Here is a 23,091-nt window from a genome sequence, read left to right as displayed (position 1 = left end):
TGGGTTTCAAAGCGGCGAGAATTACAATTCACTCCGAGTTCAAGCCTTTGTTTAAGACAATGTCCTCAGGGTTATGGGGTATGTTAAATGGCACAAGAAAAAACTCCTGTTCTGGGTCTCCTCTTTGGCTGTTTTGTGTCAGGTGGGTTGTGGAATATCTACTCCTGTCCCTCTTTGACACCCAGACGGATTTCACAGAAGCCACTTCTGCAGCCAGGGGGATTTGGGTGGCATTTCCCTTTGGTTCTGGCCATGGTAAAGCATCAAGGCCTCCCAAGTGTTCTAAAACTCCAGGATTATCACCACCCCTTTATTTATTCCTTTTAAAGGAAAGGGCTGGAGCATGGCTCAGCCAATTCTAGTCCTGGCCCTGGATGAGGTTGATCCTTGTGAAAAGGAATGTGGGGGAACACCCCACAGCTCTGGTTCTTGGCACTGCATGTGTGGATTTTAGTGGTCTCGATGCTACAAAGAGCATTTTTTTTTCATATATTTTAGCCTTTTATTTTCCCCCTTGGAGCTCAAAGAGTTTGTAGTAACACTTCTTGACACCTGGAAAGAAGAAGAGTCTCTACCAAGCTGGCAGCTTGCTCAGCTCATGGATTGCCAGGGGACCATGCCAAGGGATTCCCAGTTTTTAGGGACCCCACCACAGCTCTGACACCACACACATCTCCTTACATCAGCATGGGACACTTTGTGCAGGAGGGGTCGAGCTGAGCCTGGCAGCAGTGTCCCCTCAGTTGTGACACCCCAGCTCCCAGGATTCCTGCTCAGGGACCCCCTGGTGCTGCCTCACTCCCGGCCCAGGAATTCAGATGTAGTGAGCAGCATATCCTGCCTTTCCAGGCTGGAAGAGCCTTTCCCATTTCATTTGAAGGAAAGATTCCGATAGGCTATTTTCTCCCTTTGCAAAAAGTGTCAACATTTATGAAATGGGAGCAAACTGTTTAAATTTTTTAATAGACTGAAAAGATAAGGCTTTGGCCAGCTCCAGTCAAAATTTCCCTGGTTCTCCATAAGAAAATGAATTGGAGTTGAAAAGGTGTGGTTGTCCTGTTCCCTGCAGTCCAACCTTGTCACTTCAGTATGCATGGGAACACAAGGTGGATCTTTATAGGTCCGTGTTTCCATGACCTCTGGTGTTCCCTCCCTCCTTTGCAGGTTCATTTTGTTACCTGGATACAGCAGGATACCTGGATACAGCTGGATACCTGGATATAGTTGGAAAAGCTGTTGCTGGTGTAGGCTCCAATTGCAGCTCTGAGGAAGGAGATGAGCTAAACCTCTCTTCTCATCTGAGCATCTCCAGCACAATAAGGGCCGATAAGGAAATGCAAAGAGCATTGCCAAGCACCGTTTATTACTATTTTCAGTGGTGGTGAGTACTCCAAATGAATCCCTGAACAGCTGAACCTTCCCGCAGTTGATGCTGTTGGGACATCAGCAGGCTGCAGTCACTCTGTTCCCTTCTGTCCCCGAATCCCTAATAAAAAGGAACACCCAGATTTAGGCTGGAATTTGTTTTAATCAAATACTTGTGTCTTATAGCAGGGATTTAAAATAATCACCCTCCAGTGTTAAGGGATACGACATGGCATACTGGAAAACATTCCCAAGTTCTTTGGAATGTGATCACCGAGGAGTTCATTTTCTGCAAGGTCTTAAAAATACAGCCATGCAGTAAAAAAACTTTATTTCATTGTCTGGCTATTCCTCCAAGTCCCTTCCTTCCTGGAATGTTTATTAAATGTAGTTCCATGCCGTCTGTAAATATATATATATATATATACATAGGGATATGTACATACATTGTTCTCTTAGCTCAGAAGGCTGGGTGGGCTGCCAACTGCAGCCCAGATTTTAGGGAATTGGTACTGATGCTGGAATTTTGCTGTGTGCTAAGATGTGACAGAACAAGTTTGCTCTTCCTGTGGGTGGTTTTCCCTCCCTGCTGCTGCCACTGAATCGCAGCCGTACCTTGTGCTGATCAAAATACACTGAATCTGTCTCTTTTTTCTTTTTCCCATTATTTTTGGTGGGGTTTTTTTCTTTTCTTTTCTTTTCTTTTTTTTTTTTTTTTTTTTTTTTTAAACCAAGAGCACACAATATTGACTCGAGGATTCCAACACAGCTGCCTGGCAGTGTTAATCAATGCTCTCTGCTTGCTCACACTGTACTGCCAGTGTTAGATCATGGTGACAAGAGCAGAACAAGCTCGCTGCAGCCTTGGAGTAAATGATCACTCTGCCCGTCACTGGGAGCTGCCTTTGGAGCAAATATTGCTTCCTGCATGGCAGAAATAGAACAGTAACTGCTCCTCTCCTCTCCTCTCCTCTCCTCTCCTCTCCTCTCCTCTCCTCTCCTCTCCTCTCCTCTCCTCTCCTCTCCTCTCCTCTCCTCTCCTCTCCTCTCCTCTCCTCTCCTCTCCTCTCCTCTCCTCTCCTCTCCTCTCCTCTCCTCTCCTCTCCTCTCCTCTCCTCTCCTCTCCTCTCCTCTCCTCTCCTCTCCTCTCCTCTCCTCTCCTCTCCTCTCCTCTCCTCTCCTCTCCTCTCCTCTCCTCTCCTCTCCTCTCCTCTCCTCTCCTCTCCTCTCCTCTCCTCTCCTCTCCTCTCCTCTCCTCTCCTCTCCTCTCCTATCCTCTCCTCTCCTCTCCTCTCCTCTCCTCTCTTCCCCTTTCCCCATGTTTCTCCTTTCCCCTTTCTCTTTCTCTCTTTTCCCTCCCCCCTCTCTCTTTCTCTTTTCCTTTTTTCCCCCCTTTCCCTTTCTTTCCTTTTTCCCTTCCCCTCAAATCATCAACTCTCCATTGCTTCACCCTTCTTGCTGGTGGTTCTGTTAGAGCCTCACTTGTTACATCTCAAAATTGAATAAAACCCTCCTTTGTGCTGACAACTTCATTGTACTCAGCGTTCAAAATATCAAAGGCTGAATGCTAAATGTTCCTAATGCAAAGTGTCAAGAGTGCAGTCTGGGATAATAGAATACATGTCTTGCAAACTTGCACTTTAATATGGCAAACTACTTGGTCAGCAAGCAAATTAATTCATTTATGACTTGATATTATTGCCAGCAGTGGGTCAGCTTGTGCAGGCAGCTCTGCTGAATTTTGCTGCTGCTGCTCAGTGTCTGCTCTATTTGTAGATGCCTCCCAGAAAATGAGTGTTTGGGATCAGCTTAGGGGTATAATTCCAGTGATTTCCCTTCTATATATCACTTCACCTTGTTTTTTAATAGTATTTTTCCAAATGCATCTCCGCTGTTCAAAGGGACCAAACCTCATTTGTTGTAATTATCTGGTTGTCCTTTGGAAATTCCAGTTGTTGTGCTGCATGAATTGATTGTGCAGATGTTTAAAACATGAACAGATGAATGCAGGGAAATGTTGTCAGTGCCGTGTTGTCTCCCACAGTTCCACAAAGAAACTTGAACATATTTTCTGGCAGAGCTGCTCGTTTTCCCAGGGAGGATATTTGCAATCCTACCTCTGTAGTTTGTGAATATCGGAATGAATGGTAAATATTAACCTCTGAGAGCTAGAATAATGTGAAAAATTACGAAAGTAAATGTTAGCAGAAATATCTGTTACACAGGCAAAGAGAGAGACAGCACTGAAAGGATTTATGTTATTTTTTGAGTCTTGGCTCATAGAGGAAAGTTGTGAATCTTTCGATTGAAAGGAAAGGAAGGCCCAATTTTTCAAAAGCAGCCTTGAAGGTTTGTTTTTCAGAGTTCAGTGACCTGATTGAAAGAACAGCTCTCTGTAAAAATAATTATGGAAGGGAGGAAAAAAAAAAAGAAAAGAGAGAAAATACTTGACATACTGTAAAAGTTACAACTGCAAACAGATTTTCATTCTTTTGTACAAAAAAAAAACCAAAACCAAAAAACAACCCAACCCCAAAACCAAATGGTGAACAAATTTTATTGTTCTCTTTCTTGGAGGAAAAAAGACTTGGTGACCCTTTGGGGCCTGTCCTCCTTGATTGATACTCCTTATAAGAAGAACACATCTGTAACTTATATTTTCATCTCTCAGTGATGTCTCAGAGATGGGTATGTTGAGGTCCTGCCTGATGCCAGAATGGGGTCGAATAATCCTTTGCTAAAACAAATACCTGTAGGTAAAATAATTTGGAAGCATTTACAGAACAGTTTTTAAAGAAGAGGTGCAACACTGATTTTTTGGAGATGAATTTTGGCTTTTGGGAATGATGTGTATCTGATTAGGATATTTCTCAGGGAAACACCTGTTCCATCACTGCTCTGCTTTTAGGTGATTTTCAACAAAAAATTGACAGTGAAATTGGAGTGATGAAAGATATTCTTGTCCCTTCCATTAGGTGGGATTCTTCCTGCTTTCCTAAAACTTTGCCAAAACCAGCCCTGCTCCTTTACTGCACCCATGGACACAAAATACCTCGTCCCTCAGCACATTTCCAACCTCGAGCCGGCTTAGCTGAGCTGCTGCAGCAAAAAAAAACACGTTGGAGATGAACTTGTAGCCCATGACAGAACATCACCTGCGCTGCTGCATGCTCCTTCTTTACGGGCAGCCTGGTGGTCTTCCTGCCACAGCCATCTCCCTGTCATCCATTTCCCTTGTCCCATCCCAGAAGTAGCATCAGCAGAAATACACTGGAAGATCACGCTGGGCTGGAAGCCAATGCAGATTTATGTCTTTGGGTGTTTTTTTTTTCCTTCTTTGCGAGCTGCCTTTGATTTAAAGAGCAGCTTTTTATCACGGCTGAGGTGTTGATCCAGGGACCAGGGCTTGGCAGAGGGCTCCTGCTGACTGGCCCCTGGCAGGACATTTGGCCCAAACTCTGCTCGTGTGCTAGGTTCCTGCCTGCTTAAAATCCATTTGATGCTCTCCTCTCCTTGGAAATTGTCACTGAGGGAGGTTTTGGGTTGGTTTATTCTCTCATGGATGGTGATTCCCAACTACTCCTGTGTGAACCTTTTCTGAGAGGAGGTGATGCAGGATGGCCGCTCAGAGTGCCAGGAACAGCAGGGTAGGGATGCCCCCCACATTCAGAGGTGATGAGGACAACCCCTGTAACAACCACTAGTCAACTTAGGGTTCAAATGATTAATATTGATTTTGTGAGTTCTAATCATACCACCAGCTAATTTGCATTTGGAGAATAATTTCACATTCCACTGGGCTTGGGGTTAAAGTTGTTGCACTCGAGCCGGGCTGAAATCTAACTTTTTCCTGAAGCATTTTACCGAGGCAAATTTGTTCAGGTACCACCAAAAGTGAAAGCACTGAGCAGCAACCAACCTAAAACATTTGTTCCCAACCCCTCCACATCCGCAAGTGCTCATCTGTCTGCTGTCCCCAGCCTTTGCTGTTGTGCTGTTGTTCTGTCATTAACATTAATCGTGTCTTTAGATGCGCGCTCCGTGTTTAATATTAATCACCACGGTTTGTACATCGACTTTTTCCCTTTCTGCTCCTGGCTGTGGGGTGCTCAGGGGCCCCGAGCTCGTCCTTCCCGGGCAGCCAGCGAGGCAGAAGGAGGGAAGTGCATTAGGAGCCCCCTGAGGAGGAGGCACAGCACTTAAAGGACAGAGATGCTCTTGGGGCGCGGTGGCGGGGAAGTGAGGCTGTCTGCGGGGGTTTGGGCTGCATTAGGGGCAGTGGTTGTGCTTCCCGTGCTGCCCAGCATGTCCTTCCTCCCTCTGGAACATCCCAGGGCTGGTTCTTCATTCATCAGGAAGCAAAACTTCCCAGGGAGGTGGAGTGGAGGGTGGGACCATGCTGGGAGGTCCTGCTGGTCCATCAGGAGTGGGAAACCTTGTCTGATCTGGTCTGGAGAGGTGCAAGCTCTGCATGGAGCCAGGGGATGGCAAATTCCTGTGTTTTTGTAGGCAGTTGGGCAATAGGTCCTGTTAGGAAAAACCCAGAAGTTCTCAGGGGCTTCTCAGCTCCTCCACCTCCTTATCAAGCCAACCTCCACGTAGAGGGAAAGTCACAGAGTGCCTTTAACTCATTTAGTTGTCACTTGACTGAATGACAACTCATTTAGTTGTCAGCACAGGCTAACACGAGATGTCAGGGTTGCTCTTCAGACAACAGAGATGTTGGATTATTGTCTTTTAGATACTTACACCGTGATTAAATCCATAATAAAGCGTTATTCCTGATGATGGCTTGGGCTGTTTTTCCCTTTGGGGTTTTTTTCTCAGGTGTTTGCCGGGTTCTCCTTCCCTTGGGATGCAAAGGACATGTGTGGGGTCTCTGCCCCCACTGCCAGGAAGCTCCAACCGCCTCTCCCATCCCACAGCCACCAAAGAAGGTGCTGGAAGAGCCACTGTTGACAGTGACTTCCACAGACCACAGGGAAAAGCCCAGGGTTGAGATGTCTATTAAATACAGTTCAAACAACACTGTGCCAGATCCGTTATGAATATTTTAAAGTAGGTTCTTAAAATTAGGAATTGCCTAGTGAGGGCAGTCATTAGTGCAGGTTTCATTAGGGCGGCAAGTTATCAAGTTACCAGCTAATTTAAATTATATCTATTGAAATATCCTTTTTACATAAAGCGGGGGGCATCGGCCTTGTAAAATAGACTGGGGCTTAAATGTAAGCTAATAAATATCTAATAAGTTCCAGCACGTGTTTAAACTGATCTAACAGACAATATTCTGAACAAATATTGTACCGTGTAACAGGAGCGGCCTCGGACAGCCCTGGAAGCAGGTGCGGATCATTTTATTTGCTTTTTCCAGGTTCTTCCCATGCCATGACCCCTCCTGGGTCCTGCTGCTCCTCTCTGAAAGCACATTTACACACCCAGCCTCTACCTGAGCCCAGCACCTGACTCTGTTTCCCCAACTAATTCATTAACGAGTCCTCTGCGTGCCTTGGGTGCCTCATATCCTTTATCCTCATTTAATAGTTTAGCCTGAGGATGTCTTTCAATATAAATAATCTTCCACAATGCTTAGATAGCACGGTTGTGCTTCTTTTCATAGCAAATGGAAATGGGCCGAAAGCATTTGACCAGGTTTGGAATCATGGAGCACATGACAGAGCAGGTACAGAAGCTCCCCAACTTTTTATTTTTTTTTTAGGTGGGGGATGTTTCATCCCACCAGTGCTGCATCTCCCACGCAGACAGAAATTCATCCGACATGTGTTCAAGTCATTTTCTCCCTCTGACTTTTTAGCTGGCCTTGTAGACTTTTAAACCACCCTTTCTGCCTTAAATGTAGTTTTAAATTGCACCTAATATTTGGTAGGTAATTCTTTAAAGCTGTTAGCACCTATTCACAGTGTAAGTAGGGGGATTTTTCTTTTTCATGTGTGCCTTCTGGGATGTTAAAGGATCCAAGACTGGGGATGCAATCTCAATCCAGAACTGATCTCTGCAGTTTCCTGCAAGGGTGAAATGGGAAAAGTAAAATATTACCTTATTAAAAATTGCTCAAAACACATCTTCCTTGTTAAATATGCAGAGCTATTCAAAAATATTACCTTTCTGGGAACAGTAACAATACTCTGATTGCCTGAGTTACTATTTCCAGGACTTGGTTTACTGCTAAGGAAAAATTAGGACTCCAGGTGAACAAATGAATTCCTGCGTTTTCTGAGGATCAAAAAATGAACATCCCGTACTCTGGAGGGGTGAGAGGCTTGTGTCAGTGAATGTGAAGGCAGGAGTCACTCGGAGTTGACCACGTAATTAAAAGAAGCGGGGGATAAAGTTAGTAAACACACTGCCTTAGCAGTCAGAAAAGCCCAGGGCTAGGAGAAAATTAAAGCACTATAAAATTGAAGGGTTTGTACTCTCATTAAGATATTCCTGTAAGGAGTATCCTAATATCACCAGCATCAAGGAGGAGAGGCTGAAAGCAACGTTCCTCACACCGATACAACTTTGGCACTCGTGCTTACAGTATTTACAGTACCACAGACTTCTCCTTCTCAAATTAAATTAATTTGGAACCACTTATAGGCAAAGTCCGTCCACGTCTGAATCTCTTCCAGGCTGCTTTTGCAAACTCCATTTTCTATATATAAATCATCCTACAACTCTCTCAGTGAAATTAATTCCACACACTGTGTCTGCTAATGAGAGTCCACCCAATATTTTGCTATTGCAGACACTCATCAGCTCGCTTTAATTTACAGGAAGCAATCAGCATCTGCCGAGCAGAGAGCGCACAAAAGATGTCTTTAGCATTTATTGAATCTAAATGTTTGCAATGCCTCCTCACCTCTGAAGCAGTCCCACGCAGCAGGTATTTTAGGATTAAGGTTCCTGGAGAACTGTTGCCTTCTTCAGGAGTACCCTAGCCCCTAAACCAAACACGTGCTAAATGATTGAAGAATATCTTGTAAATCATTTACCTCTTCCTGCTGCTAGTTTTCAGTGGATAGTGTTTACTCCGTTCCCAACGTGACGGCGAAGTTAAATTTTCATTTTGCTGAAAAGGAGCGAAATACGGCGAAGCCTTTCTGCTTGTTATTTCCTAATGTGGAAGGAGCTGCTTCTCAATCCCATGGATCACAACTGTCCTGTCAGGGCTCATATACACTGAGTGAAGTATTTGCATCCCCGAGCCTGCTGATAGACTGAGCATGTTTGTCTACAAAGTGCTTTTAAATGAACTAATACATGATTCATGTGGGCTCCATTGAGCAGAACACCAATCTGTCTGGACACACTTTGCTGTAGGCTCGACAATGGGAACATTTCTCTAGGTGAGACAGGTACAACCATCCCCTGGAAAACAGGGAGCCAGCGGTGCCTGTGGCCTGGCACATCCCAGCCCTGCACGGGGTCACTCCAAGCCCTGGGTTGGAGGTTGTGTTTGGGATATTCTTCTTTCTGTCTCTCCCTGGGTGCCCGTGACATGAGCACTGCACAGGCTGTATCTGCTCAGTCATGCTTGAGCAGGAGAGGAGAGTGCACCACCTTTATTATTTATACAGGGATACAATAAGATTCCTTGCAGTGGAGAAGGGGGAAAAAAAAAAAAATTGATCCCAAGTATACTGTTTCCTATTGAACTAAATAGATTTTTAATCGAGTCTCTGTTCCTTTGGGTAATTGACTTAACAGTGCGGGCAAATTAATTTCAGATAAACTATAGCTGGGATTTTCCGAGGAGCACAAGGGTGCTGGGGAGTCAGCTCCAGTGCAGCGAGAGCAGGGCAAATATCTTAATTCCTCTGGCTTTCCAGGCACATTGCAACCCAAATGTTTAGACCCGGAGCTGAATCCAGCAGCTTTTATGAGAGCAAAACTCCCGCTGAAGTCAGTCAGGAAACTAACTCGGAGGAGACAGCAGAAAATGGCTCCAAAAAATTCCCAAGTGCTCCTGAATGTGTTATACACACATAACCTCCTCCCTGCATTTAATAACCTCATCTAAATGTTGCTCTTTGCAAGGCTTTGCTGTGCAAGGCTTTCCGTGGTATTTGGCACTTCCAGCACCTCGTTTGGCATCTTATCTGCTCAGAAAAGCCTTTGGAACTATTTTTATTTTCCTGTGGCCCAACCAAGAAGCCCACTCCAGCGGTGACAGACTGGGGAGCAAAATTAACATCGCTCTTCAGCTTCAAAACATCCCCTTTCCTCTCTAGTAAAGCTCCTTCTAGAAAGTCTGTAAATAAATTTTAAAAATAAATTAACCAAAACCCAGGGAATTTGGAGCATTTTGACTTGTATTAGAGCCATAAACAGCCACGGAAAAATATGTGTCCCTTGATTTGCAGCTGAAGGGTTCTCGGGGCATTGTTCCTGATCGGTTTTCCCAAATCCAGAGCCCCGGAGAGACAAGGGAAGCCGCATTTCCTTGTCCAGGCTGGCAGCAAAGCAAAGGCCAGAGGAGGAGCCCGAGGGCTGCATTTTCAGCCCTGATGGCTTTTGTCTTGTTGAGACAGGCAACTTTAGACATTTTACCTCCCTCCAACGTCAAACCTGTGAAATCCTAAATCTTTTACAGAGAGCCCTGTGCCTACAGCAACGTACAGAACAGAACTCCTTCCAGTATTTTGTAAGGAAATGAAAAATACACAATTTAAGAATTAGTAGCTGCTTTCCACGGCTGAAAAATTATATTCTGCAGACTGGAAACAATAAAAATACCGCTGTTATTATTAAAGAAAATTTACTGTATGGAAAGGTTGTGTTTTACATATTTTGGTGCCTTAGTCATCTAACTTCAGTAATTAAAGAGAAAATCAACTGAACTATAATTAAAATGAAATTATTCCTCAGTTGCCAGTTGCAACTGTCATGAAATCAAGGAATGTGACAAATCATACTCTATTGTTTACATGTTCTGAAAGAAAGGATAAATCTGTGTCTATGTAACTTTTCTCAGAGATAAATCGTAATAAAAATATTTGTAAAATTTTTCCTCTCTGCAGCTGTTTGCAGAGCTGATGATTTGAGATTATTTGTCATATTTTCTGTTATTCTGTCATATCCTGTTAACCTGGCTGCTTTTATTGGCATATCCTGCATTACCATCCAAAATCTTATCATTTATTATCAAAATTACCATCCAAAACTCTGGTTGATGTGGTTTGGCTGCTGGTTGGAAAAGGGTGAGATGATGCTGAACTCTACACTGTGATCAGGGAAGCTTGCATTTGAGAAAATATAAGGGACAAACTGGATATAAAGAAAATTAATTTAAAGAAAATAATATACCATTCCGGTCTGAAAAGTAGGAAACGCTGTTTTGTGTGTTTTTTGTACTCCAAATAAAAGCCTTTAATTAGAAGCTTATTAGCAGTAGCAAATAATAGATTCACTAGGAGGAATTTTCAAAGTTCATGTAAAAACCTGATACTTTATCCAAGTTTCTCCAGCAATAAGGATGAAAGTCAGAGCAGATGAGGGAAACTCTTTGCTGCTCCTCTTTTCCTTGTTTGGTTATTTGCCTGCCTGGATCACCTGGGATGCAGGAGCCAATCTTCTCAGCACAGCTTTATGCCAACTCAAATATTTTTCCTTTTTTTTTTCCCCTTAGAAGTATATTAATATGATATTTAATAGTTTCTAGAAATTGTCATGTGGAGGGAGGGAGGGGTCACCCACAAAGGCTCTGGACTACTGCAGGGAATTCAGGATATTATGATGAATTTTTAAAATAAATATTAAACACATGATTTAGCTGGTTTTCCTTCCTTTTCTTTGCAAGTGATATGAAATTAAACACTATTTTAAAAGAACTTGCCTTTTTCCCCTGTTGCTTAGCTCATTGCCCTTAAAACTTTGAACTCGGCTCAGCTGTTAATTATTCCACAGTGACAGATTCCTATTGGCTCTTCCTACTGGTTTGCTCCATTAATTTCTTTCCCAAAACACGGCACCTGCTGAACAACCCCACACTCTCTTTCTTACCTCTCCAAAAATGCTGCTCTGGAGGTCGGAGCCACTCCTCCTCCTGCCAAAAGGGGATGCTGGATAAACGTCCAGGATACCTGAGGCTGCTGGGAACTGAGTCGGGTCACTGGGAGTAAATTTGGGCTCTGCAAGGGTTCCTGACTGGGAATGGAGCTCCTTCCTGCTCCCACTTAACCCCGGTGTTATTCCAGAACAAGCCTGTAGAAATTAGGGGAGTTATCCTGGCTTAACACCAACGTAACTGAGAGCAGGATCTGGCCCCCTGCTCTTGGCATGACTACTTTTTTGGCAGATTTGGCCACTAATGCTCTCAATGGGTTTTGAGCTTACATTTAATGGCATTACATTTATTTTAATATTTTTTTAAATAGCTAGTGTAAATTGATTCTACTGAAAAAAAAAATCCCTTTACCTACTCCTGTTCATTTGTATTTCAAATGGCCCATTACATTTTCACTAACAATCATTAGAGCTCTGTGAGCTTATTGAAGCTTGGGCTTGGACTGAAGCTGTAAAAACTGCCAGGTCTGGATTTTTTTTTTTTTTTAATGCTGAAAATAGCACTAGAAAATGGCCTTTTTTTTTTTTTTTTTTGTTATAATACATGACTAAGTAACCTGAAATATGGTTAAGCTGTGGTGAAGAAATACACTGCGTTATTTTTTAGGTCCTCCAGTGGAAAATATGGGCACAGCCTGGGTGAACTCTGATACTCTGATCAATATATTAATATTAAATCTCCCAGATTCAGGCAGAGCCACTGGCTGTAATTTTAGTCCCGAGTAAGAGAAACCTGACAAGGAGTTGGTTCCAAACTTTGAGGAGCTGCCAGCACAGAAAGCAACCCGAGCATGATAAAGGAACAGGATCCTTACAAGGATTTCCACTCACGCCTGGCGTTAATCCCAAATTCAGGACTCCAAAAGAGGAACAGGCACCCCTGATGCCCCTGTCAGTTGTTCCTGCAGCGGGGTGGGAACTCCATGTGGGAACTGGGGACTTCTTGAAGAGAAGGCTGGGAAGGAGATGGAGCACCAGGTGCTGGACCTGCTGAGCACGGTGTCCCCACAGCGCTGGGAACGGGTGTCACCTGGGGCCTCTCTCCAGGGCTGGGGATGATGCATTGCTCCTTCAATCCTCGGGATATGGGGCTGATTTCCTGGGAAGAGTGCCCACCAGCTGCAGCTCCCCACTGCCCATCTGTCTTAGCAGAGGTTGGGGCATCCCCTGCTCTGCTGGCAGGTCCTTGCACGCTGCTAATTGCACCTCTTCTAATTGTTGCCATTAATTCAGAGGAGTGAAGAACAGGTATTAATGCAGATATTTAGCCTTGCACCTCGTTCACATCACAGCCACTGGAGTAGAGCCACACGTGGAAATACGTGCAGCGGACTGCACTGGTAACCTGAAAACACTCGAAATATTGGTTTGAGATAGCTGAATATGAGGTCATGCACCAGGGCACAGCTCTACAAGGCTGAGCAGCTTAGGCCAGGTGCAATTGTTGACCTCTGAACAAGCTCCCTATCAGAAATGTAGTGAACAAACACTTGAAGGTACAAAGAGTTTTTTGACTTGTGCTGTTGACTGACTTAATTCTGCCAACCCCCACCAGTGCGCGTTTCCAGGACCTCTTCCAGCCCGTTCGCTTTTTTCTTCCTTGCCTACATGTACATCTAAAGGATCTCTAATTATCCTTCTGCTCTGCTTCTTAACTTCCCCTCATATGGCACAACACAAAGAGAGCGCAGCAATATGAGTAGTTTGTGCCTGGTTTATTTTTTTCCCCCCCAAAGAATTGCCTCAATATTCTTTGCCTTTAACTCCTCCACACACCCATTTCTGGGCCAGCTCAAGTTGTTCTGAGTTGTATCACTCCTGCTTGCATTTTCTCCTTGCCAGCCTCCTCCCGTGCTGAGCCATTGGCGGGTCCCATCCTTTTACACGACTTCTTCCAGGTCATTGATACTTGGAGTGAAGAGTCCTGTCCTGACATTGATCTTGCTGTGCTCCAGTAGGCACTAAGAACAAACAATATTAGGTTATAGCATTGATTTCATGGATTACAATTTTTTCCCAATCATGTTCTTGTTAAGCACCTTGTAAAATACATCATGTCGCATGTTCGTCCCCTCAGTTTCATGGTGAAACAAATCCAGTGCTGACTACTGCCTTCAGACTGGGAAACCCCATCCTCCCCAGTACCTGGGAGTTGTCAGCCTTTAATTTAACCTCAGCTGATGGTTTCCAGTGCAGTATTTCAAATTTTCATAATTTGTGAGCAACTGGACAAGCTGGCCACTGAAAATGGGTATCACGATCTAATAAAAACCTAATAAAACTTTCAAAGTCACTCTCAGGTGCTCTCAGGGGAGGATTATGCAATCCCTGCCATGCAGCAGGAGCATCTCCCTCCAGCTGACGTGCAGGGAGAGCCAGGCAGGCCTGAATGGCTTTTCATGTCCTAACTTCTTTTTTCGGATGAATTCCGGGCTCCTTTGTCAGGCCCAGAAGTCACTACTGATACTTTTCAAAGTAACAGTGCTGTGGTTTGATGAGAGAGGAGATAATGTGGCCATGAGGCTTAGGATGTATAAACACACGCATAATTTCATTAAGTGCTCTTCCTAATTATTTTATATATTAATGCACTGCCGTCACTGCCTGCCAGATAATCTTCCGTGCGGAGCGCAGAGCTGAAAAGACATCAAAGCAAATTTGGCTGCTGCCTTCAATGTACAGTTTAGGAGGGTCCATTTTCTCAAGGCAGTAGGATCCCTAAAAATATAATGAAATATAATATAATAAAATGAAAATGGCACCCAAATATCGATACAAGTGATACCTGCAAAACGACAGCTTTGAGAAATGTACATTTCAGAATATAATGGTTGAATTAGGCAGGAGATTCATGTGTTTACTTGAAAAACTGCTCAGCCTGGTTTTGGTGCCACTCGACAGAGAAGAGGGACCCAGTGCTACAAAAGTGGTGACAGCACTTTTTCTCCTAAAAATTAAACTTGGCATTCCCAAGAGTGAGGGGTTCTCACTGGAATTTTTCACTGCTCTCAAGAATAACACAGATTTCAACATTTCATTCCCTTTGTAGATTTCATCATCTCCAAATCACATGGTCTTGGCCCCCACTTATGCAGACCCAAGGTACTGAGGTGACCAGAGGCTGAGTGGGCACAAAGATCTGTTTGTATCACCATAATTCTTAACCTTATGTAAATTTGGAGTTCCTGCACTGAAATCAGCAGAACTGATGTGTGGAGAGACAAAATCTGGACACCTGACTCTGTTCATCCAAGTTTATGATGTCCTGTGAAAAGTTGAGGCGCAGAGCCATGAAAACAGGACTGATTCTGAAAAGAAAACTGCAGGTGCTTGCAGGGAGAAATACCTTTGTTATTCTTCCTCAACCTCCCTAATCCTCAGCAAAGTATTTTAAAAAAGATTTCAGTGACATGATGGATGAGAACCATTTAAAAGTTTTATCGAGCTTTACTGTAGTGCAAATCTTAAAAATACTATAGAAATTATATTAAGATTTTCAGTAAGGTTCCACGCAGAATTATGAATAAATGTAAAATTGATTTCAGATTGGAAATAGATGCCAGGAAGATTTTGCATATCGGGTAAAGCAATGAAATTACATTTATTGCTGTTTTGGTTTTTTCTTTTTTTTTAAAAAAAAGCACTTCAGCTCAGGTAATAATTGTACAGTCTATTATAATGATCCCAGGAGGTGCCTAACAGTACTGCAATTCTAAGTTTTACTCTTTTATTTTTCATTTGAAGAAAAACTTGTCACAATAAAAGTGATACATTAACAGAACATCACTTCCCTTTTTTTTTTTTTTATTATGCGTATTTAGGTTATTTCCATGAAATTGCTTATCAAATCCCACAGGCCTTTAAAGATAACTGAACAGTTACCCGTTTGTGTTAACTCTGGGATATTGTGCAAGAATTTGTGATGGGACACTGAAAAGATAAAGTGCTCTCTGAGATTCATAATTTCTGGTTTTGGCATTGAAGGGCTGTGTTTTCAAAGCTCTGTAAGGACTGAATGATCAGGGCCTTGTGGGGTATTCGAGACAACCAGATTGTCACATCAGGAATCAGATTCCATAGGGGTCAAAAATTCCCATTAGTTTGTCTGTTCCTTCTTATACGTGTTTGAGTACTGATAAAAATTTGATTTGGAGGTTTTTAAGTACTGTTGGTTTTCAGTAGATGGATCCACCAGAACCATATCTCTGGTTTTAGGGGTATGAAGATTTTATTTCACTCACTACTTAGATTTTACTTCCTTAAAATCATGGAATCATTCAAGATGGAAAACACCTCTAAGACCATTGAGTCCAACCATTCCCCAGCACTGCCAAGGCCACCATTGACCCATGTCCACAAATGTCACCTCTACATGGCTTTTAAATCTCTCCAGGGATGGAGACTCACCACTGCCCTGGGCAGCCAGTTCAAATTCTTAATAAAATTGACACATTGCAAAATTCGTCTTTATACACAACATAATTTAGGATATTTCTACTCTCTTTTCTTTTCTTCAGTGAAATAGCCAGGTTTTCCAGGTCTTCCAAGCATTTTTTTCTGGATAGGTTCATGTTTCTACCAGCACTGGCCCATCACTCAGTTTATGATTTCCTGTTCATGGGGGTCCTGCCAGGAGAAACTGCAGTGAGAAGAGTCATGTGCTGGACTTCCAAACAAACTTGAGTGTCCCGTGATTGAAGGCATGGAAAACCATGTGCCTGGTGGATAAATGAATCAGAGAATAAATCTGGTTGGAAAAGACTTCCAAGATCATCAAGACTGATCTTCGTTGGTCCCCACCTTGTCACCAGCTCAGAGTGTTGAGTGCCTCGTTCAGGCCTTCCAGGAATGGGGAGTCCAAACCTTTCTGGACAGCCCCTTCCAATGCCTGACCATCCTTTCCATGAAGAAATTCCTCCTAAAGGAGCCCGGGCTGGGATGACACAGCAAGAATTAGGCTGAGGCTGCTGTTGCCATCCTTCAACTGATATTGTAGTGACTCATGCTCTGCAGGAGCTCAGGACTTCCAAACAACAGCACCAAAATGATTTCAGCAGAAGCCATTTATTGTTCACATTACACTACATTTATAGATTCTAAGACTACTGTTCACACTTTCAGGCATTTCTTGATTAGTTTTTCTGTCTTGTTTATGTGTCTAGCACGAACCTTCTAGGAAACATGATTTGGTTTAGGTGATTGTTTTGCGTGCCTCTTTTATCTAGGTTTTGTATTTTTGGTGTTCTGTTTTTTAGGCTCTTCTTTTCTCGTTTTACCCTTGTTTTTCTGAGTAACCTTGAAGAACTCTTGAGGGTTCTGATAACAACAACTGTAGGTGGTTTGGCCAGGGCACTTTCTGGCCTAAGATGTTGGAATATATTGCAACAGTGTTCCTTCTCTCGGGCTGCTCCCGGGAAGAGCTCACGGCGGCCACAAGCGCTGGTTTGAGGCAGCAGCTCGTGGCAGTCACAGCACATTGGGCAATGTTCAGGGCTGTCAGCTCTGCTGCGCCCAGGACGAGCCAGCAGGACGTGGTTACAAGCAGACATTAAAGATTCAGAGGAAGGAACCCCTGCTCATCTGCTCCCGCTGTCGTAGCACCAACCTCGAACACGCGTTGCCCCAAGACTCTCTCGCGGCGCTGGACTGCGGCGGCGAGCAGTGCCAGCGGAACTCATGCAGTAAAGAAAGAGTGATTGTACATCCTGTATGTAATCACGGAACATATGTTGGGATGGCACATGAAATCTGGGCACACTTCGCCCAGTGTAGTAAAGACCGGGGAAATTATGAACAGGCTACAGGAGGAAAACAACTCGCCAGATTTTCCCAAACCAAGCAGGAGGTTCCAGCGAGCTGGAACTCCGCACAGTATATTCTTGAGGGGGTTTTGGAACAGAAACCTGGATATGTCTATAGCATGTTGGCAGTGCTCGTGATATAAAGAGCAGATGTCCTCACCTCCACCCACACGATTATGGCTGCCAGTTTTTCTAATATCTTCTGCCTGATGAACTGTCCAGTTGCAGGAATTTAGGGAGGAAAATATAAGTGGTGTTTCTGAATCGGGGATGTTTCACTCGATGTGAACCTCTCAGAACTGGTCAAGAGAAAAAGACAAAGCACACCAGGCCAAAACATGGTTTGTCTTGGAGGGGGGTGTGAAATCTAGATAAACAAATTTTTAAAATGGAACTTTCTGAAAGCTTCCAACTGTTGAAATTTAAGTAGATAAAAAAAAAAAAAAACAACAGAAACACCTGCTCAGAGATAAGAGAAAAAGCAGCTTGAAAAGTATTAGGAGTAAAGGGAATTACAGTCCAAGTTGTTTTCCAGATAGCAATAGTAGAACAACAGTAAACAGTGCAGTAGGGATGAGACTGTTGAATAAATATTCTTGTTTTATAATGCAGAAAAAAGTCAATTAGTACAGGATAGTGAACAAACTTTTGATATGTGAACAAACAAAATGTCCATAACAAATCAGAGCAATGGGAAAAAATGCTAATATAGCTAAGAGTATGGGAAACAAGCTACTAATATTAATTCCAGATAAAATGCTGGCTTGGAAACCTGAGTATTCAATTAATGAAGTGCTGATGGGGGAAATCCCATGGCTGGTGATTGGTGTGGTTGGTAGTTGATCTGTGACTGGAATCAGCTCATGGTCGTGAAATCAGACACGTACCAGGCCCCAGATTTTCTGGAATCAGCACTTCCCATCATTTGGGAGAGTTCTTGGGAACCCAGAACCTAGAAGAAAGCATAAAATTATGGATGTCCAAGGTACCAATGGGCGAGAATGGCAGGCATTGGAGCAATAACTGAAGGACACTTTATCCATCAAGGTGGAAGAGCAGCTGCCCCATGGGGATGGAGCAGCTGGGAAAGGGAGCAGTAGGATACAGACAGGGCGGTAATATGGACCCCGTTATTCCACTTCATTCCTGGGCACACCTGGTTGTTTAGGGATGGCAGAGGCTGCTGTCCTCAAAGGCTGTGCTTCAGGAGAAGAGGGAAAACCAGGCTAATGATTAATGAACATGCAGCTTATAGGAAAGGATTCCAGGGTTGGGTTTATTTAGCTTATCAAAGAGAAGGTTAAGGATGACTTGACCATGGCCTGTACACACCCACATGATGAAGTGAACTTTAATAATGCGTACTTTCATCTATCAGACAAAGATATAACAAGGTCAGTGGCTGGAAATAAATTCAGAAGAGTAATTAAGGTACATGTTTTTTAATGTTGAGAGTGATGAACTGACACGAGACCATACTAGGAAGCGTAAGGAGTTCTTTGTTTTTGAAATTATTTTTAAGAGGTGTTGTTTTGCTCAAAAAAAAAAAAAAATTCTAATTCAGGTTGCTGGGGGAAATTCAATGCTGAGCTGGAACTACCCAGTCACAGTCAGCCCTTCTGGCTTTGCAATTTATAAATCTGGTAGTGTGAAAAAAGGACAAGCTGCCAGTACACCAGTGTTCACAGCTCTGACTGGAAAAGCAGGAGCAGCTATTGTTTGTTACCAAAGCATATTTATAAATATGAAATAAGGCTGAACCCTGGCAGACGTGCTGGCAGGAAGCTCAGCGTTTGTTCCCGGGATCTTCCTGGCAGATGTCGTGTCTGGAAGTTTGGGCAGCGAAAATGAATCCCACCCGCTCTCCCTCTGCCTGCAAGGGCCATCCTGGGGCATGGACTCTTCCTCCCACTTTGCAAAACTCCCAGAATACTGAGGGGAAAAAGGGGTTTGCAACAGAAAACCTAAAATACCTTTCAGTGCACGAAGCAGATGGGTAGGTGGGTTTCATGCTGCTGATGGCACTGGGAATTGTTGGGGAAGAAGAGTCAGCTCACAGCCATGGTGGATGTGACCCAGATGGAGACTTCCCCAGTCGGATGTCCCCAGGCATCCCCAGGGAAGGTTGGATGGATTTTAAAAAATAATGGAATTGTTTAAGTTGGAAAATACTTCTAAAATCATTGAGTCCAAGCTTTGACCCAGCATGGCCAGGAAATGGTGGAAAGAAGAAGGTGGCTGGAATATCTCCTCGTCCCAGGTGGGGACTGGAGGTGAAGACCAGAGCTTCTCTTGCCTTCTCAGTGAGCTCTCCACAGGCTGCTCCAGAGCAGCCCAAATTGCAGCCCTGCATGGCCTCTTTTCAGTGCGTGACATTAGTCTGGTAATTTCCCTTCACTTTATTGGCTTAGCTTAATTAAACTTCAGTTATCACTTTCCTTCCAATTAAAGATTTATTTTTACTACTGGAATAAATAAAATGATGGGGGCACTGGGAGCAAATGGAAATGGCAACAGGGAAGTTCCTTCTCAATTACATTCCTTTGGTTAAATTTTGTGTTGTGGAAAACAAATCAAGCTGGGGGTCGGTTCTGGTTTGCAGCCAGTGGATTTCCAATAAATTAGATCTGATTATATTGCACAAGAAAGAGATGTGGATGGAAAGCTGTAAAAAAGTGAGGCTTCTGTTAAATCCAATAACTAGGATAATTTGGGAATGAGATTTCTAAAAGCACAAGAAGTCTGCAACTTCCACGTCAAGTTTTTCAAGGCGCTCCAGTTCTCTCACAGTGTAAAGCCTTCGTAAATGGCTCCAATAAAAATCTTCCAATTTCCATCTATATTTTGATTACCTTACAGTGAGTACAGAATATAATAAACTCCCAGTTCTGTAATGAATTCAAATAAACAAACAACTACCCTAATCCCCAAGCAGGCCTTCCCTAAACGAAATGGAGAATAATTTGGGGATATAAAGTCTCTTTGTGTTATTTGGAATTGCAGGTTGCATTAGCATCGTTTGGGTTTGCTGGTGCTCTATATGTGATATTGGTTCCTGGTGGATAGCTTAAAACAACAGGCAATTGGTAAATAAAGCAGCACAAGGGTTTTTTTTTTTTTTTCCTGTGCAGAGGAAGGAAGTCATTTGCATTTTTATCCTATTAATTTCTTCCCTTAAAACAGGTAACAAGAAGAAAAAAAAAAAAAAAAAGAAGAAAAAGGAAAAAAAGGAAAAAAGGAAATAGTTTTTCAAAATGTTTTTTTCTTTTCTTTTCTTTTTTTTTTTGCCCGGTGGAGTTGTGGTAATAAAGAGTAAAAAATGCAGGAGATAATTGTGAGCACTTTGCAGAAGTGCCCCTGTGGCGCTTGGCCGGGAGCGCGTCCCGCGGGAGCGGGGTAGGGGCTGGCACAGGAGAGGAGCTGGAATCCCTCTCCTCCACTTCCATCCGAGTCCTTAGCAGCGTTTAGAGATTCCCCAGGATTTAAGAGGACGACTCTCAGCCCGGAATCATCTCTTTACCTTGCATTAGGCAGCCAAGGCCTGTAGGGGGAGATTTCTTATTACTCTTTAAAGGAAGGGAAGCGGGAGAAGCCTTGGAATGCTTATGGGTATTATTTCTTGCTGAAGGTTTCCCTCCTTTAAAGGTTTTAAATTAGTTGAAAAGACCAGATGCTACTGCAATATTAAATCTAAATCGATTTTTTATATATCTAGCACTTTATAAAGATATAATATTAAGTTCTCATCTAAATTAGTAGATATAATTGTTTGGCGGGGAAGGACTTGTGATTTCCAGTCTTTAAATACGTAAGTTGAAGGGAAGGAGACCTGGGACCCGTTTTTGTCCCTGGGCTGGATGAAGCAGCAGCTGGTCCTTGGGTGTTGGGTTCACGGAATTGCACAGGTGGTGAAATTCCACACCGTGGAGAGAGCAGGGAGAGAGGTGAAGGGCAGGATTTTCCTGGGAGTGCACCCTCATTCCTCACCCAGATGTTCTGGTGAGGTCCCAGGGGGTGCTGGCACTGCATGAAGGCCCAAGAGCTGAGTCTGACAGTGGCCAGCCAAGAGGATTTGGGGAAGAAAGTAGCAAAATGCAATACTTTGCAGGTGAGTTGGATGGAGGGTGATGGAGGCAGCTGATTTTGTGCTCCTTGTGGAGGGGAACAGTGAGCTGCTCCTGCTCTTGGGGTCTTACAGGGTCCTACCCACCCACGTCCCTGTCCCCACGGACACAATTCCTGTCTGGATGAGCTGACAGAGACCGTGCTGGTGCTGCCGTGGCTCTTCCTTCTGTGCAAAGCTCTGCTTTCATCTGTCAGAGAAACACCCCGTGTTCTCCATTTGTGCAGGATAACCTGACAAAGGAGGTGATTTTACAGCGTGTGACAGTCAATCCTATCTTTAAAGTGACACCCACTCATAGCGATTATTTTTTGTGGCAAACCCAGGAAGAAAACATCACAGACCAGATCAGAAGCACACATATTTCCTCCCTTGTACCAATAATCTGTATTTTTCCAAACATGGCTCAAAGTGTCTTGATTTTTCAGACACTCGTGACCAAGTTTAAGTCCACCTGTATGACAATGGAATTAGAAGCCCTACTTTTACCAGGAATCAGGAATTAATTCCCAAACAGTCCTTTCACAGAGCTCCAGCCCCTGGTGTTTGTGTAGTGAGGTGGAGAGGCTGGAAAGAAAACAGCATCTCTAAGAAATTTGCAATTTATTTTTTTTTTTTTTTTTAAGCAGTGAGGAGCAGCTTAGTTACACTGTCTCTACTTCATGGAACAAGAAACCAAACACTGTAAGTGGAAAGGCAAACAATTGCTTTGCTCACGAGAACTTTCAAAATAACACCTTTCAAAGCCAGAAATGCTGCTTTTAACCCAACAACATCCGCAGGCACCCTGTGCCAGCCCAAAGTTCTGAACGCAGGAAATCCCAAGTTTTTCCACTTGATGGGAAAAAAAAAATTATCCAGATCCTTTAAAATGTGACCCTGTGTAATGTAACAGGCCGGTGAATTGTTTAGATTTAAATGATTTACACGTGGGTTTGTGCAGTAAAATTGCTTAGTGCCTGGTCCTGGATAAACCAGAGGGTTCTGGTGGCACCCCAGTGACACAGGGTGCTAGAAAGCACAAAGTCCCTCGAGGAAAACACTGGGAACCATTAGTTTTTCAGCTGTCAGCACAGGGAAAATGTGTGGGGAAAGCTGGGGGTGCTCACCTGGAGAGGAGAAGCTCCAGGGAGAGCTCAGAGCCCCTGGCAGGGCCTCAAGGGGCTCCAGGAGAGCTGGAGAGGGGCTGGGAACAAGGGATGGAGGGATAGGACACAGGGAATGGCTTTAAGCTGACAATGGGTAGGTTTAGATGGGATTTTGGGAAGGAATTCCTGGATGTGAGGGTGGAGAGGCCCTGGCACAGGGTGCCCAGAGCAGCTGTGGCTGCCCCTGGATCCCTGGCAGTGTCCAAGGCCAGGTTGGAGCAACGTGGGACAGTGGAAGGTGTCCCTGCCCATGGCAGGGGTGGGATGCGATGAGCTTTAAGGTCCTTTTCAACCCAGGTCATTCCGTGATTCTGTGACTGATCCTCCATACAGCTGGAATCATTTCCTGTTCAGAAAAAAAAAAAAAAAAAAATCCTGGAGATCTTTTGTCTCCTCCTGGGCACACCCAGCACTCCTCAGGGCTCTTCCTGCAGGCTCTCATGGAGCTATTAAGGAGCTGAATCGACAGCAAGTGCATTCACCAAGTGGCTTCATCACGGCCATTCCGGGCTATTACCAACAATTCTTCAGGCAGGCTCCATCCAGTGGAGTTTGCTGTCAATTAAGGGGCTATTCCTCGGCGTCC

This window comes from Chamaea fasciata, unplaced genomic scaffold (assembly GCF_029207755.1).
Source record: "Chamaea fasciata isolate MVZ Bird 193981 ecotype frontalis unplaced genomic scaffold, bChaFas1.0.hap1 SCAF_9, whole genome shotgun sequence".
Taxonomy (NCBI): domain Eukaryota; kingdom Metazoa; phylum Chordata; class Aves; order Passeriformes; family Sylviidae; genus Chamaea; species Chamaea fasciata.
The sequence above is the reverse complement of the archived record's forward strand: the minus strand, read 5'-3'. Positions refer to the sequence as shown.